Source organism: Elgaria multicarinata, chromosome 2, assembly GCF_023053635.1.
Source record: "Elgaria multicarinata webbii isolate HBS135686 ecotype San Diego chromosome 2, rElgMul1.1.pri, whole genome shotgun sequence".
NCBI classification, from domain to species: domain Eukaryota; kingdom Metazoa; phylum Chordata; class Lepidosauria; order Squamata; family Anguidae; genus Elgaria; species Elgaria multicarinata.
In genome coordinates, this window is record NC_086172.1 from 56,659,181 (window position 1) to 56,674,520 (window position 15,340).

Here is a 15,340-nt window from a genome sequence, read left to right on the forward strand (position 1 = left end):
TACAGGTTAGATCCACAGCAAAGAGCATTGTGGGTGATAATAAACCCTACTGTAGTCTCTAGATCTATTTCCTGGCCATCCAGATTCTCAATGTTCCTTGGAGAAGCTAAAGTCTTCCAGAAGAGCCAGTGCAAAATAGCTTGTAGGTTATCTAGTCCAACCCCTGGTCGACATAAGAAATGTGGAGCTAGTGCATTCCAGCAGGTGGCTGTCCAGTGAAGCAGAGCCCACCACTCCTCTGGGTAATTGATTCCATTGTCAAAGTGAACTTGCCATCAAGAAGTTTCTCCTAATGTTCAACTCAAATCTACTTCCCTCTGGGGCAGCAAAGATCAAGCCTTTCCCCTCTTCTATGTGACAGTCCTTCGGGTATTTAAAAGAGTGCTATCTTGCCCTCCCTAAATCTTCTCTGGTTTAAACACACCCAGTTCCTCCAACCTTTCCTCAATGGACTTTTGCTATACCGCTGACCAGCTTCATTGACCTTGTCTGAGGACATTCCAATTTGTTTATCATTATTAAAATGCAGTGCCCAGAACTAGACACAGAAGAGCCATTGAAATGGATCTCAGTTGAGAGGGTTCTAACAAATAAGCAGAGCAGGAAAGAACTTAAGAAGAGCCATGATGGATCAGACCAAGAGTCCATCTAGTCCAGCAGTTTACTCCCACAGTGGCCAACCAGGTATTGACTGTGGACCAGCTTACGGCAAACCGACCATGACGTTAACTAGGACATTTCCTTTGAAGGTAGTAAGGTTGATCAGAACAAAGTTAGCTGCTCTTCACCAATTGTTTCAGGAAAAGGCAACACTGCTTTCTAAAGTGAGAAAAGATGTGGCTGAAGTTTTGCTAGAAGTTAGGTTATATTTGTGACTGGCTTACTTTGGATTGGTCTAAAATGATCTGCAGCAAGACAATTCTGGATCGATTCTGCAAAAACAGGTCAAAAAGACATTATTGTTATTGGAGATGCCAAAAGCCAAATTGTTCGGAAAGGTTCGCTACAAAACAAGGTGGCCACAAGCATGTTGAGAGTGCCTCTGCTACCATTTCTGGAAAATGACAGTGCGAAAAGGCTATAAAAGGTGTGGGACGGCATTCTTGACATGCTCATAGCTGATCTTTCCATGCTGTGTGGCTGAACCCTGGTAAGATTCTGATTAAATAAAACAATTCTACCTCCATATGAATTGCTACTCTTACTATTGCACAAATTTAGGAAACTTAGGTTACCATAAGGGGCATATTCAACTTGTTTATATGTTTGATCAAATATCTATTTCCCCCCTCCAATTGTTTCTCCCCTTTCTTTTCTCCCCCCCCCCTTAATATGATGTGTCGTTTGACAAATGTTACTACTGTTTTTGCAGCCAATCTTCCCAGACAATTTGACTGCATGTCTGTAACAAATATCTTTTAGGTTTCTTCTGAAAAGGTTTGACATTATTCAGTATTATTTATAATAATATAATGCTCTTTTTCGTTACTGGGAGGAGGAGGAGGAGGAGGAGGAGGAAGCTTATCTTTTCCCATTGAAATGCAAACCACACTATTTCATTCAAATCTAGGGGAATGGGGATAGGTAAAGTAAAGGCCTAACAAAAATAACCATGATTTGCCAAGCTCGTTTTACAAGATGACCCTAATATTCACAATATGAATGTATTCGTGGGTTTTACATAATGACTTTTATCAGGGAGCTGGATTCTGCTTCTTAAATCTAATTGCCAAGTGAAGAGTAACAGAAGAGAAGAAGCAGATTACCTTATCAAATTTACAGCTCTTGAATATACAGTGCTATAATATAACGTCTACCCACTACATCGTGTTTTTACTCTAGAATCAAAGGAGTAAAACACTCTTACTACTACAAAGTTGGAATCTTTAAAGTTGGAGAAGAAATGAGTTTAGATGCATTTCTGCAATAGGCTCAAATAATGTAAGCTGTGATGCAGAGAGACCTTTTAGTGACTGCAACAGCTTCTCCCTCTCACACACCTGATTCACACAAAATGAGAAGGCACTGGGGATTTTCGTTGTGGGGATGGCCATTTTGAATATTCAAGCAGCAGTGGGGCATGTCATAGCTTGTTTTCCATGCGGACCCAGTGACGGTGGGTTGTTGCAGTGGTTGCCCAGCCATCCAGAACCCATAGGCTGCTTTAGGGTTGTGGCCTAACAACCCACCCTTGCTGGATTCATACATAACGACAAACTACAGTGTGCCCTGAAGCTAGAGTATTCAAAATGGCAGCCACTGCCACAACAAATTCTGCAGGGAAATTCATCCATGGTGGCTTGTCATTATGTGCAGACCAGGCCACAAACTTCCCAGGGTTCTTTGGGAGAAGACTTTACTGTTAATATAATGCTTAAGATAGAAAGGGGGTTTGACAAATTCCTAGAGGAGAAGGCTGTCAACGGCTACCTGATGGCTATGTGCTACCTCCAGGTTCAGAGGTAGTAAGGCTATGTACACCAGTTGCTGGGGAACATGGGCACTCAAGTCCTGCTTTTGGATTCCTGGTTGACAGCTGGTTGGCCGTTGTATGAACAGAGTGCTGAACTAAATGGACCTTTGGTCTGATCCAGCATAGCTCTTACTATGTTCTTATGCTTTAAAGTTTTTAAATTGTTTTAAGTTTTAATCCATGGGGATCCTATTTGGGCTGAAAGGCAAGTAATACATACATAAATAAATAATTTAAAAACTGATATATGTGGCTAAGGCCCCAATTATATCAAAGTACCAAGACAGCTAGAAATTCAGCACAGGGTGGCTATGTGTCCTCTTTGAAAAGTTGCCAGAGGATTGTCTTCTATTTTGAAGCCCTGTCCAGTCCATGTCTGGTATAAAGATGAACCATCAGAAGGAAGAGCTGGGCCTGGAAGATGCCCATCAACAGCACCTGGACAGCAGACTGAGCCAGGCACACCGATCACCTGTTCACAGTCTTTCAAACTCTGGAGAGATGTACTGCATTTCTATTTAAATTCTAGTAATTATTTCTACATTTGCATCTCTATATATAAATTAGGATATGCAAATTTTATGGAAATCCCTGTCCTCTATCACCCTCTTTTTTGATGATGCATGTCCTCTTTCTTGATGATTCGCAAGTGTCCACTCTACTCAGCTTGGATCAGGCTAGGAGAGCATGAAAATTCACAACCATTTCCTTAAAGACCTTAAAGACTGTATATTATTATTATTATTATTATTATTATTATTATTATTATTCAAACCAGTGGTAGCTTATATCTGTATCACAGCTGAAACTTTAATGAATTTGAAGGCCATGATAGCTTATTGGTTTCTATGAAACACAGATTTTATCTTGGCATCTTATAATCAATTCCGTAGGCCCACTGTTTCTCCAAACATGAGACAGTCCTACTTTCTAAGGAAGCATCTGCTTCTAGAGAAGGCAGGAGCTCCTTTCTAAAACCCTCCCCCAATTGATTACAACCCATTTTTACCCTCGTCTGCATCAGCTCAGTCGAATGAATGTGGACAGGTTCCCTTGTATTGATCAACAGTTCAGAGGAAGTAAGGGGATTCCTCCTTATTTTTACTTGGATTTTTCTTTCTTTCTTTCCTAGAAGTCATACTTTGAGAGGCAGAAGCAGTTTGTAGTCCCACAATCGTCTGGACCCTCAATAAGATTAAGATTCATCAGTCAATCCATATTTCTTTGTTTTGCTTTAGTAGAAGCTCAGGCATTTTCCCTTTTCAAAGAAGCTCACTGGGATGAATTTTGAGGAAACCCTGCTATATAATCCTCAGTTCATTGGCTAGATCCAGAAGACCTCTGTTTGAAGACAAAGTAGTGCATTGGGAAATTACTAAATGTGCCTGCTGGCCTAGATAATGTGTCCTCCACTCTGCCCTCATGTCTTTCTTGCCCTTGTCTGCTATGACATACGGAGCTCTTATTTGATAGATGGTGGGGAGCAGATATCAATTGTAAAGGCTGAGGAGGAGGGAGCCAGCTTTTCTGGTGGAATCTCCTCCTCTGCCACCGTGGTCAAAACAGGATATTCCATCCATGATAAGGTAACCAGTCCTCATTGCCATACTGTTATCACAGCAGTTGCATGAAAGGAGTGTAAAGTAAATATAGCACTATATAACATTTCAGAATTCAGACCTCATCATATCAAGAGAGTGATCACCACCCTCTAATCAGGATTTTCTTCAGGGTGAGTGAAAGCAATAGATGACTCAGTTAGCAACATGCTTTGCTTGTTTTGATTTGACTGTACAGTCAAATTTGAAACAGAGCATGTGGAAGGAACATGGGTGGGAGTGGGGAGAGGAAAGGGACAAGTAAGCTCAAGAGCTTTTTGTTTCTTTGCAATGTGGGGATTTCTCAAAAGTAGACGGGTCTGGCCACTTCTCTCTCCACCCCGTCCCTTTGATCTTGTCATCTTGTTGGCTTTTTGTCCAGTCAGGCATGGAATTTTGGGGAGTATCCGATGTAGCGTAGACCCACTGAAATGAATGGGACTTCAGTTAATTGTGACAAATTAGTCATTCATTTCAAGGAGTCTACTCTATATAATACTAACGTTGGATACTGCCCTTTGCTTTTTAAACCCATTTATTAGCTAGAAGGGAGTAACAAAAACAGGGCCGGGCACCATGGCTGTAGTAATTGGCCCACGGCTGACCAGGTGATTGTGGCTGGCTGAGGCACAGAGCTTGTGACTCCCTCACAATGCCCTAGACAGGGGTGCAGAATCTCAAGCCAAAGCTGGCTCTGCTTGGCCCCCAGTCTGGTCCCCCACATTCCCCAGGTGGCCACACTCCTTTTCCCCAACTTTTTGGTGGTCCCCTGGCTTTTGTACCACTTGTCCCCCATTCTAAAAGGCATCTTCTAACTTAGAAACTGTAAGTAAGAGCTTTAAGCTACAAGATGCTAGTAGCTTGGACTCCGCCCCTTTGCCTTCTATCCCGCCCACCACTGGAACTCTGCCCCTGAAAGATTCTCTGAATCTTTGGTCCTTCTCAGGTCCTCCTCAGGCTGAAAGAGATTCTGCACCTAACACTAAGACTACCACTGTTCAAGTATACATACGATTTTGCAGGATTGAATCTGAATTACTCTCTGAAATTTATAAAAACATGCTCCAATTAAAGTGAACAGGAGGGCTTGAGGCCTAGTAGCTCATAGCACATGGCTCATAGCACATGGCACCCAACATTGTGTCAAAACGGATATTCAGATGACCAGCTTTTAATGGTGTAATGCTATGCATGTTTAGATGGGGGTGGGAGAAATCCTACAACTCCCAGCTTTCCCCAGTCAGCCATGTAGACATTTCAAATGCCAGCAGCAAAGGTAGCACATGTGTTTGTGGGGATTCAAATCAAAAGGAAAACCCAGGCCAGTTTGGATTATGTTAGCTGAATCCATGATATTCTGTACAGACAACAGACTAAGCCATGATTAGGCAACTAGCCCTTTTGCAGCAAATGGTTAGTGAGTGTGTTTAAACCGTGGTTGTATAGCCACCATGGTTAGGAATAGCTTACACAACATGCAAAGTCATGGTTCACATGACATGCCAACTTATAATGTTTAGCTCAAATTGCTTAATCACCTTGGCTTATTGCCAAAATAGATTAAGTGAGATTAAAACTGGTGGAATATCTCCAAATAAATAAATTCAGAATTTTAAAGATAGATATTCCTCTCCAAAGGAAAAATTATTCCTCAACTAGAAATAATAGAATTCTTGAAAGCTAATGGTATATGACAAATGTAACCATACTTTACTAAAAGAAGCAACATGGATGTTCTTTCTTTTACCTTTTTATGTCTGTTCAAATCCATCATAAGGTAGAAAAATCCAAGTAACCATGCCTTTTTATGGTGCAACAAATATATCTTTCATGCAATGGACACCATGTTTTGTAGGCTGCATTGCAAGTGTTTGATGACATTTATACACCACAAATTCCCCGTCCACTTACCGAAGTCATATACTTACAATCTGGAGTTGTACAGTCTCGGATAAACACAGCTGTGTTTACCTGAGTTGTGTGATCCCATGTCCATGTGACAAACTTCAAATAAATGCACTCAGAGTGGTGCTGCTGCAAATGCACATTAAAATAAATGCAGAAAAGTGCACTTGTTAGATAGGAATGAACTAGCTCACTTCAAATAAATCTACCAAGTTGTTGGACTCTGGCTCACAAAACACATTCACATGCGATGCGGAAAGGCTAGTATTAAACTGGAAAATGAAAGGCGAAAGAAGAATTGGTTTAGCATGTTAATGCAGTGTTATAAATAAGATTTTAAATGCTGTACTGTAAGGAAATCAAGTTATGTTTCCCACAATATATGTAATAAAGTTACAACAAACATCTATAGTGAGGTTTAATGCAGAATAGTGAATAATGTATCATGCAAAATTATGGAGAGTTTTTAAAAGTGAGCAAACTGAAACACAAAAACTAAAAGCACACCAACAACATTGTGATGACAAGTCCAATGAATATGCAAATGCCTTTGTCAAAGCAAATGGTAATTTCCAGCGCTCTCCACAACCCAGTTAACTCCAAATGCTAGGATTAGATTGACTAACATTTTATGGTAATCATTAGGGTAAACTGGTTTAAGTTCAAGTGCTTTGGTGTAAACTAGTCTCTGGATTGGTCTACAGTGTAAACAAGTCTCTGGGCTCCCTGTGTCTCCCTGCCATTGAAATCAATGGAATTTTCAGGTGTTTAGCTCTGACCACAATAGACTTGTTCAGACAACACACTAAGCCATGGTTTTGCAGTAAATGGTTAATGAGCATGCTTAAACCATGGTGATGTAGCTATCATGGTTAGGAATGGTTCACACAACACGCTAAGTCATGGTTCACATGACACGCTTAGATCGAAATGCTTAACCATCGTGGCTTAGCACGTTGTCTGAATAGGGTCAATGTGTCCTGAAGGCTGCAACGCTGCTCAACCTCCACACAGAGAGTTGACTTCTGACATACTAAAGGTCTTCCAGTTAGAAGGTGTAGGTAGCAGGTGATGGGCAAAACCACTGCTAGAGAACTGGTGTCACACGGAGTCAACCAGAGGTGCAAAAAGGCCCAGGGCCCAATTCAGGCCCTCCTTGGTTCCCTCTGATGTTTTGTAGATAGCCAAAAGTTCTTTTTGCCCAACCATTAATCATTTGGTAGTTTCCCAGATTTTGTGCAGTTCCCCCCACTGTTTTAAAAGGTTGAGATGCCTCTCCCATGAACAGTAAGAGCTTTAAGCTAAAATATGGATTTTGGCCCCGCCCCCTTTTGCCTGCGGCCCCACCCACAAATGGAGTGTGGCCCCTGAGAGCTTCTCTGAAATGGAATTCGGCGCTCAGTCTGAAAGAGCCTCTGCACCCCTGGAGTAGGCAATACTGGGCTAGATAGACCTATTGTCTGACTCAGTATAACACAGCTTGATAGGTGTGCTGTCCTTCCTCTTCTAGGCATGCGATTGCTGTGCTGGACATGCTCTGATGTCAGGCTAGTCCTGACATTTAGAAGAAACAAGTGTAAATGGGCATCACCTGAACCCAGAAGCCAGCAATAGTCTCTGCTTTTCATGACGAAAGCAGGAAGATCGTCAGCCCAGATGTGAGGGAATGGTCAAATTGATGTCTTATGGGAAAGGGAAATAGAATGATTTCACGGCCGGCTGGCATGACTTGTCACCCACCCAGTGGAATGCAACCTTCAGCTGCGTATTGTGGCCTGTCAAGGGCTCGATCACCGAAGCGTTTACAGACCCCCTGGCTGGTGGGCTGCGTTTGGCTTGGTGGGTCGCACAAGTCAAGCAAGTCGGCTCTATGGAAACGAGGGAAGGAGCTCCTGTTTTCCACACGACCTCTTTCTTTTCAGGAAAGAAGGCGACAACGGGAAAGGGGGAGAGAGGGGAGAGAAAGAGCTAGGAGCATGTTTTGAAACTGCCAAAAATCAGATTTATGCACTCTTTTCCTCCAAAAAGGTGTGCAGGAAATGAAGATGAAGAGTTACTGGAGCTCCTACAAATCATATTTAATAGTTGAAACAAAATGTCTGTATAATTTATTTTTCCCATCCTGTTGTCTGGGAGCTTGCTAAGCTCCTACTGCTTTCACTGGAATCTGGGAATGCAGAAAAAATTAAGGTCAAACCCAGACATATACCTCTACACATTTCTTCTTCCTTTTATATAGAAACCTGTGAGTCATGATTATCTGTTATATGGATGTGGTTTGTTTCTTCTTCAGTTTGTGTTCCACTGTGCCAGTAAATAAGGGCAGAATTCTCCGTCGCATGAGGAAAGGAAATGTCCTTTGTGTTTAGGATTGAGCTCAGTGACTGCTATACTACAATAGTGTGATACCCGTAGCATTGTCTTGGTGTATTGGATCATATGTGGGCATCATCTCATGAATTCTATGCACAATTTCCTTAGGATCAATGTGCCAGATGCCATTGAATCAGCAGCTATGGAATGCCCTTTGCATGAGCAAATCCTACATTTGAGGATTGGCCCCAACCCAAAATGAGAAAAATCAACCCCCAAACGCAAACATTTGAGCCATAGATTGTGTGTGTGTGTGTGTGTGTGTGTGTGTGTGTGTGTAGAACAATTTCACAAATCCTGGCCTATGTTAACAAAGTTCAGTAGTACTAGATAAAAATAAACTGACTTATTGAAATGGATTAAATGAAAGAAATATGCCAAAGAATGCCTTCTATGGGTGTTGCAGACAAAAATGGTTTTAATGCTCATTTTCTATCTGTGGCTGAGGATCTCTAGAGAATTTACAGCACCTCACAAGACTACAATTCCCAGGATTCCTTGGGAAAACCAAAACATGTGTGCATTGTAGAAGGGACCACTGAAGTTTGGAAAGCCACCCCCCTCTTTTTTCCCTTTTTTTTTGTATCTTAGAAGAGCAGAACTAGGGTGCTTCCAGACCAACAGCTCTGAGTGCTACTAATTAAAAGAAAATTGTGCGGCAGTCCCATCATTCCCTCCTTAGTAGATTTTTGGGGGTAAGAAAAAAGATGGAAGAAGCACTGGGAACACAAAGGGCTGGCAGTTTACAAATGGAAGACAACAACATCTAGACTCCAGTAAAAGTCCATAAATGACACAGGATGATTGCACAACACAAGTCTTCTCTGAAAGTGACCTTGGTAACTCAGAAGTAGAACCTTGTGCTACCAATTTTCTAATTTGCTTGTTCCATGAATACATATACTTTTAAAACTATATGCTGTTGTATACTACTGTGTACTAGTTGTCTCCATATACAGCAAAAGGGCCAATTCCAGGTTCGGGAAAAGGAGGCTAGGCATTTGTGGAACTCTAAGGTTGACCAAGGCTCCACAGGGCTCTGACAGGATTGCCATTCTCCTTTGCTAGGGTGACCCTATGGAAAGGAGGACAGGGCTCCTGTGTCTTTAACAGCTGTATAGAAAAGGGAATTTCAGCAGGTGTCATTTGTATGCCTGCAGCACCTGGTGAAATTCCCTCTTCATCACAACAGTTAAAGCTGTAGGAGCTATACTAGAATGACCAGATCCAAGAGAGGGCAGGGCTCCTGCAGCTTTAACTGTTGCTGTGATGAAGAGGGGATTTCATAAGGTGCTGCATGCATACGAATGACACCTGCTGAAATTCCCTTTTCTATACAACTACTAAAGATACAGGAGCCATGTCCTCCATTTCATATGGCCACCCTACCTTTGCACATAGGTCAGAGGCAATCTTGTTTGCATGCCCAGCATTTTCCATGTTAAAGGGGCCTGCTGTGGTGTTTGCCTGAGGCTCTCCATCATCCACAGTTATCATGGACAGGCATAGATTCAGCACAAGATGTTTTTCGATACGGCCATATAGAACACCTGACCTCTTTTTAAAAAGCCAAGTACAGATCTACTTTAAATTTTGCATGCTCCATCTTGAAGACAGAGGCCGTTGCTAGACGAGGAGTTAGCGCGGTGTGAGGCCCGGTCTCCCTGCTGTGCATCCAGATGACGCACAGGGGATCCTGGGGTCAGGCCGGGCTAAGTCCTCCCTTGACCCGGGATAAGCAGATCCACTTATGGCCCAGCTTTTCCGCAGCCCCGGGCTGAGGCTGGGGCTGCGGAAGGTCTAGCGGGGTCCGTGGCTTTTCCTGGCTGCTCGCTTACTCGCGAGTAGCCGGGAGAAGCCACACACTGGGCATAGCATTCCATAGGAGCGCTGTGCCCATCAGGCTGGGGGGGCAATCACGGGGGGAGATGGGGGCCGGGGGAAAGAGCGGATCCGGCAGGAGAGAGGGGGGGAAGAAGAACAGGGATGGGCATGGCGGACGGGGACAGGGCATGGTGATCGAGGACGGGGGACGGGCATAGTGAGCGGGGATGGGCATGGCGAGCGGGGATAGGGGATGGGCGAGTGAGCGGGCAGGGGGGCATCAGGCATTGTGGGGGAAATCAGGGGCAGGGGGAGCGGGGAACCCTTTATTTTTTTAAAAAAAACCCTTACGGTTCTGTTGGTGCACTCCTGCGCACATGGCCCTTTAAGGGAAAAAAATGGAGGACGCAACGGGGCTTCCCTCAGCCCTGTCGCGTCTTACGTGTGGACAGGGCCTACAGGCCGCGCTACTTCTAGCACGGCCTGGCCCCTCCTCCCACACAGATTATCTGGTAGGTCTAGCAAGGCCCAGACAGTGGCAGCAGCGTAAACAGAATGCTCATATGACCACTCTGTGCTGGTGGAAGTATATTTCTTTTAACTTTGTTGGAATCCTGGGTTAAATAATTCCATTGTGTCCTCCCATATCTGTGATTCCAGGGTGATGACACAGAATAATAGAACCATAGAGTTGGAAGTGGTCTTGGATGCTATCCTAGTCTAATCATTTGCTCAGTAGAGGAGATCTACTGCTACAGCACCCAACCAATGGCTGTCTAGCCTCTGCTTGAAAACTTCCTGGGAGGAAAAGCCCAATTATCCCACGAAATCAGAAGTGGGTGACCTTTCTGGATAATTCATTCCACTGTCCAACTGCTCCTACCATTAAAAAGATTCTCTTGAACTTCATTGTTACCAGGCTTCAGATATCTGGATTTCTTAATGGCTTTGCAGGACCAATATCATCACTCTGGCATTAAAATAAATCTCATGTAGGTTGTATGGGCCAAAACATATTGTGATCACATAGATTTATTTCCAGTTTAAGCTGGTGGGTAATATTTATATGAGCAGTGCTTACTAGAAAGATCCCAGGATACATATTATCGCAAAAATGCAAGAAATTCCCGTGCAGCATGCTATTGTTGGAATGCCTCAGATGCAAGCCAATAAGAGAAAGAATACTTGGGATACTCAGTCAGTTTATACGCATTCATTTTATTTTATGCGCCTGTTTAGCCAGGAAGTGGACTCCTATAAATCTGACAACACTGAAAATCAGAAGCTGGGTTCCCACAATGGAACGAAGGAAATCGCAAGAGGGAAAAATCAGAGCAAAAGGGTCTTTCAAACAGAGGTGCACTCGTAATATTATTTCCCACTTCCCCTTCATGGAGCGGTGGGAAATTCAGGGCAGCTTTGCTCTCAGTTGGAAGAGAGAGCATTGGAGACTTAAGGTGCCTTTGTAATAATTTCTTTCTTTCCAACTGTGCAAACTGTGCAGGCATCTCAGGGGCACAGAAAGATGGATTCACAATTCCAGATTCATAACAATAAGCAGCACCCTTGAATCACAAACAAACAAAAAGCAGCTCCCGTGCCAAACCTTCTTAAGAACATAAGAAAAGTCCTGCTGGATCAGACCAAAGGCGTATGTAGCCCAGCATCCTGTCCACCCTATAGTAAGCCCACAAGCAGGACATGAGGGTAATAGCACAATCTTATTTGTGTTCCCAGCAACTGATATAGATAGGCAAATTGCCTCTGATAGTGGAGCCATTGATAGCCTTCTCCTCCAGGAATTTATCCAAACCCCTTTTAAAGCCAACCAAATTGGTGTCCATTGCTGCATCTTGTAAAAGTGAATTCCATCGTTTAACTATGCACTGTGTTAAGAAGTGCTTCCTTTTATCTGTGTTCAATCTCCTATCAATCAGCTTTATGGGATGACTGTGGGTTCTAGTATTATGGGTGAGGGTGAAAAAAAATCTCATTATTCATGTCCCCCACTCCATGCACAATTATATCAACCTCTATGATGTCCCTCCTTTCTCACCTTTTCTCTAAACTAAAAAGCTCCAAATGTTATAACTTTCCTCCTAGGGGAGTAGCTGCAGCCCCCTGATCATTTTAGTTTCTATTTTCTGTACCTTTCCCAGCCCTAAAATACCCCCTTTGACCTGTACACAATATTCCAAATGTACAGATTCTTATAATTCTAAATATATTAGAATGTTGGCAATTTTATTTTTAGTCCCTTTCCTAACAATCCCCAACATGAATTCTTTTCCACCCTGTATACCCAGTGCAAACCCCATTTGATGTTCTTGTTATACTGCCAGACTAGCAAAACTGCTAGCCAACTCCTTCCAGTATGGGGTGAGTGTGACTAACATTCGAAGCTCTCTTTAGACAAAAAGTCACCAAATTGCCCTTAAAATCTGCCCGTTTCACTATCAGGCTGTACAACAACTTAAAGAGAAAGCCACCTTTTCTTCACTATGCACAAGCAGAGCAGCGTGGTTGTGCCAATATTTTACACAATGGCATTGCCCCAGAGGAACAGGAAAGTCATAATACGCATCACTTTTTGCAGCTATTGCTACTGCTACTCTGTGTGATGCACAGGCAAGGGATTGAAAATCCCCTGCTTGCTGCTTGCTGGGAAATTCCCTTCCCTACTCCTCCAATCAGTGTCCTGAAAGTAAAGCAGCATTTGACCTAAAAGCTTTGGTTATATTTAAAGCTAGGTGGGCACTTTAGCATTTAGATATAGAAGAGTGACATGGTGTACAACTCATTTTGCAACAATACCTATGAGTCATCACTTTGAATACCATGCAAGCCTCCCATAACAGAAAGTTTGAACCATTTGCAGGGTTCTACACACACACACACACCTCACGCACACACACACACACGCACGCTTTTACACTTCACCATCTCCACATTTCTTCTTCTTCTTCTTCTTCTTCTTCTTCTTCTTCTTCTTCTTCTTCTTCTTCTTCTTCTTCTTCTTCTAATTGCTTCAAATATGCTACAAGGGGGCTGGCAAAAGGAATTACACATGGTCGCATTTACAGTAGCAAGGATGCCATAGAATAATAAGAACCATCAAGGAGTTAAAGTGAAGAATTGTTTTGAGCAAATTGTCTCACTCCATAAAGGGGGGGGAATGGGTGTTCCCCACCCCCCAAAAAGCCTTCAGAAGTGAAGCAAATGGACAGGGCATCTCCAGTTCATTGGAAAACTCACTTGCACCTTATGGTCGCCATCTGTAGTGTGGGACATTTTCAACCTTGACAAAGCGGATTTGTCTAAGGATATTTCCTCTCTTTGAAATCAGAGAAGAAGCTGTGGCAAAACTGGATCCGGTGCTGGCACATCTACACTCAGGATAACAACCTGTACATCAAGCAATAAACCACTGCTGAGGGTGCAGTGCTAAGCCATGCCAGGGGTCACCATTTTCCTCCAGTGAAGATTGAGAACTGTCACAAGAGCCCATGGAAAGGAAGGAGGCTGCAACAGGTGGTCACATCTGTGTCCATCTCATTCTAGCCAAAACAATCTGCTCCCTTGTGTTCCCAGCATGAAACAAAGAAGATCCGACAGGGACAAAAAGTCAGGAGAGTGGGTGGAGTAAAGCAAGGAGAGAGATTCCTGATCTCCATACGTGTGGAAGGCAAAATCAGTGCCAGTGAATTGTTTTTCTTTCTCTCAGTGTGGGAGAATGTCTACAAAGTCTAGCTGGCTGGCAAGTGCAAACGTAACACATGTGTTATTATTATATATAGACATGGATGCATGCTGCTGAAGGGACAGAGACACATTCTAAGTACTGTTGATTTGGAGTTGGGTGTGTGTGTGTGTGTGAGAGAGAGAGAGAGAGAGAGAGAGCTCTCTTTACAGCTAACCAATCATTTCACTGTTCCCCACTCATTTTCAGCAAAATCCAGCAGGTTTCAGCTTTCTTTTAGACGGATAGTGCAACAAGTAAATTGTTTTAAGCTGCAACCGTACACCCACTTACTTGAGAGTATGCCTCATTGAATTCAATGGGATTTACTTCTGAGTAGGCATGTGATATTTCTTATCCTGCTGTTTGTATGCTTGTATGTATTGAAGGGCCAACCTAGATGCGACAGGGCAGCCCCAGAAAAAGGTGATCAATGGCCGCTAGTCCTGATGGCTACTTCCTACCACCAGTATCAGAGGCAGTAAGCCTATATACACAAGTTACTGGGGAACATGGGTGGGAAGGTGCTGTTGTGCTTGTGTCGCGTTTGTGGGTTCCTAGTCAACTGCTGGTTGAATACTGGAGTAGATGGACCCTTGGACTGATCCAGCATGGCTCCTCTTCTTCTTCTTCTTTTCTTCTTCTTCTTCTTCTTCTTCTTCTTCTTCTTCTTCTTCTTCTTCTTCTTCTTCTTCTTCTTCTTCTTCTTCCTCCTCCTCCTCCTCCTCCTCCTCCTCCTCCTCCTCCTCCTCCTCCTCCTCCTCCTCCTCCTCCTCCTCCTCCTCTTCTTCTTCTTCTTCTTCTTCTTCTTCTTCTTCTTCTTCTTCTTCTTCTTCTTCTTCTTCTTCTTCTCAATTATTCACAATTCTCCCCCTCCCATTCATACACATAGAGTGGGGTGGGCCTCTTTGGATATGAAATGGAAGATGCAGGTTAGGAGAGGAGTTGTGGCTCAGTGGCAGAGCCCCTGCGTTGGATGCATACTGGGCAGCTGTGCATGGGTGCCAAAGGGCTGGTGGATCTTTCTAAAGGCCCTGAAGAATGATCAGCATATGGGATGTAAACATCAGGCTGCGGGGAATGCAGAGGAGCTGGGAGCAAAAGGAGGCAATACCTTATTAAAATGGCACAATTCATGGTTGTTGTTTTTCAGAAAGCTGTGACTGTGGGAGTTTCTGGCTGCTGGTGAAGCTTCTGAGAAGCTTCTGAAGTTCACACTAATGTGGGAACTTTGGAGGGCTGGGAGGGTGTTGCTGTGAATTTCACACTGCCTTCCTGTGTGTGCTTGAAACTCCGCCCTGGCGATGCCAACCTTAACTGTACTCTGCAGAGAGATTAGTGTTCTTTAAAGACACCATCAATCAGCCTTCCCCAGATGTGTTGGACCACAACTCCAATCATCTACATTCAGGCTGATGGAAATTGCAG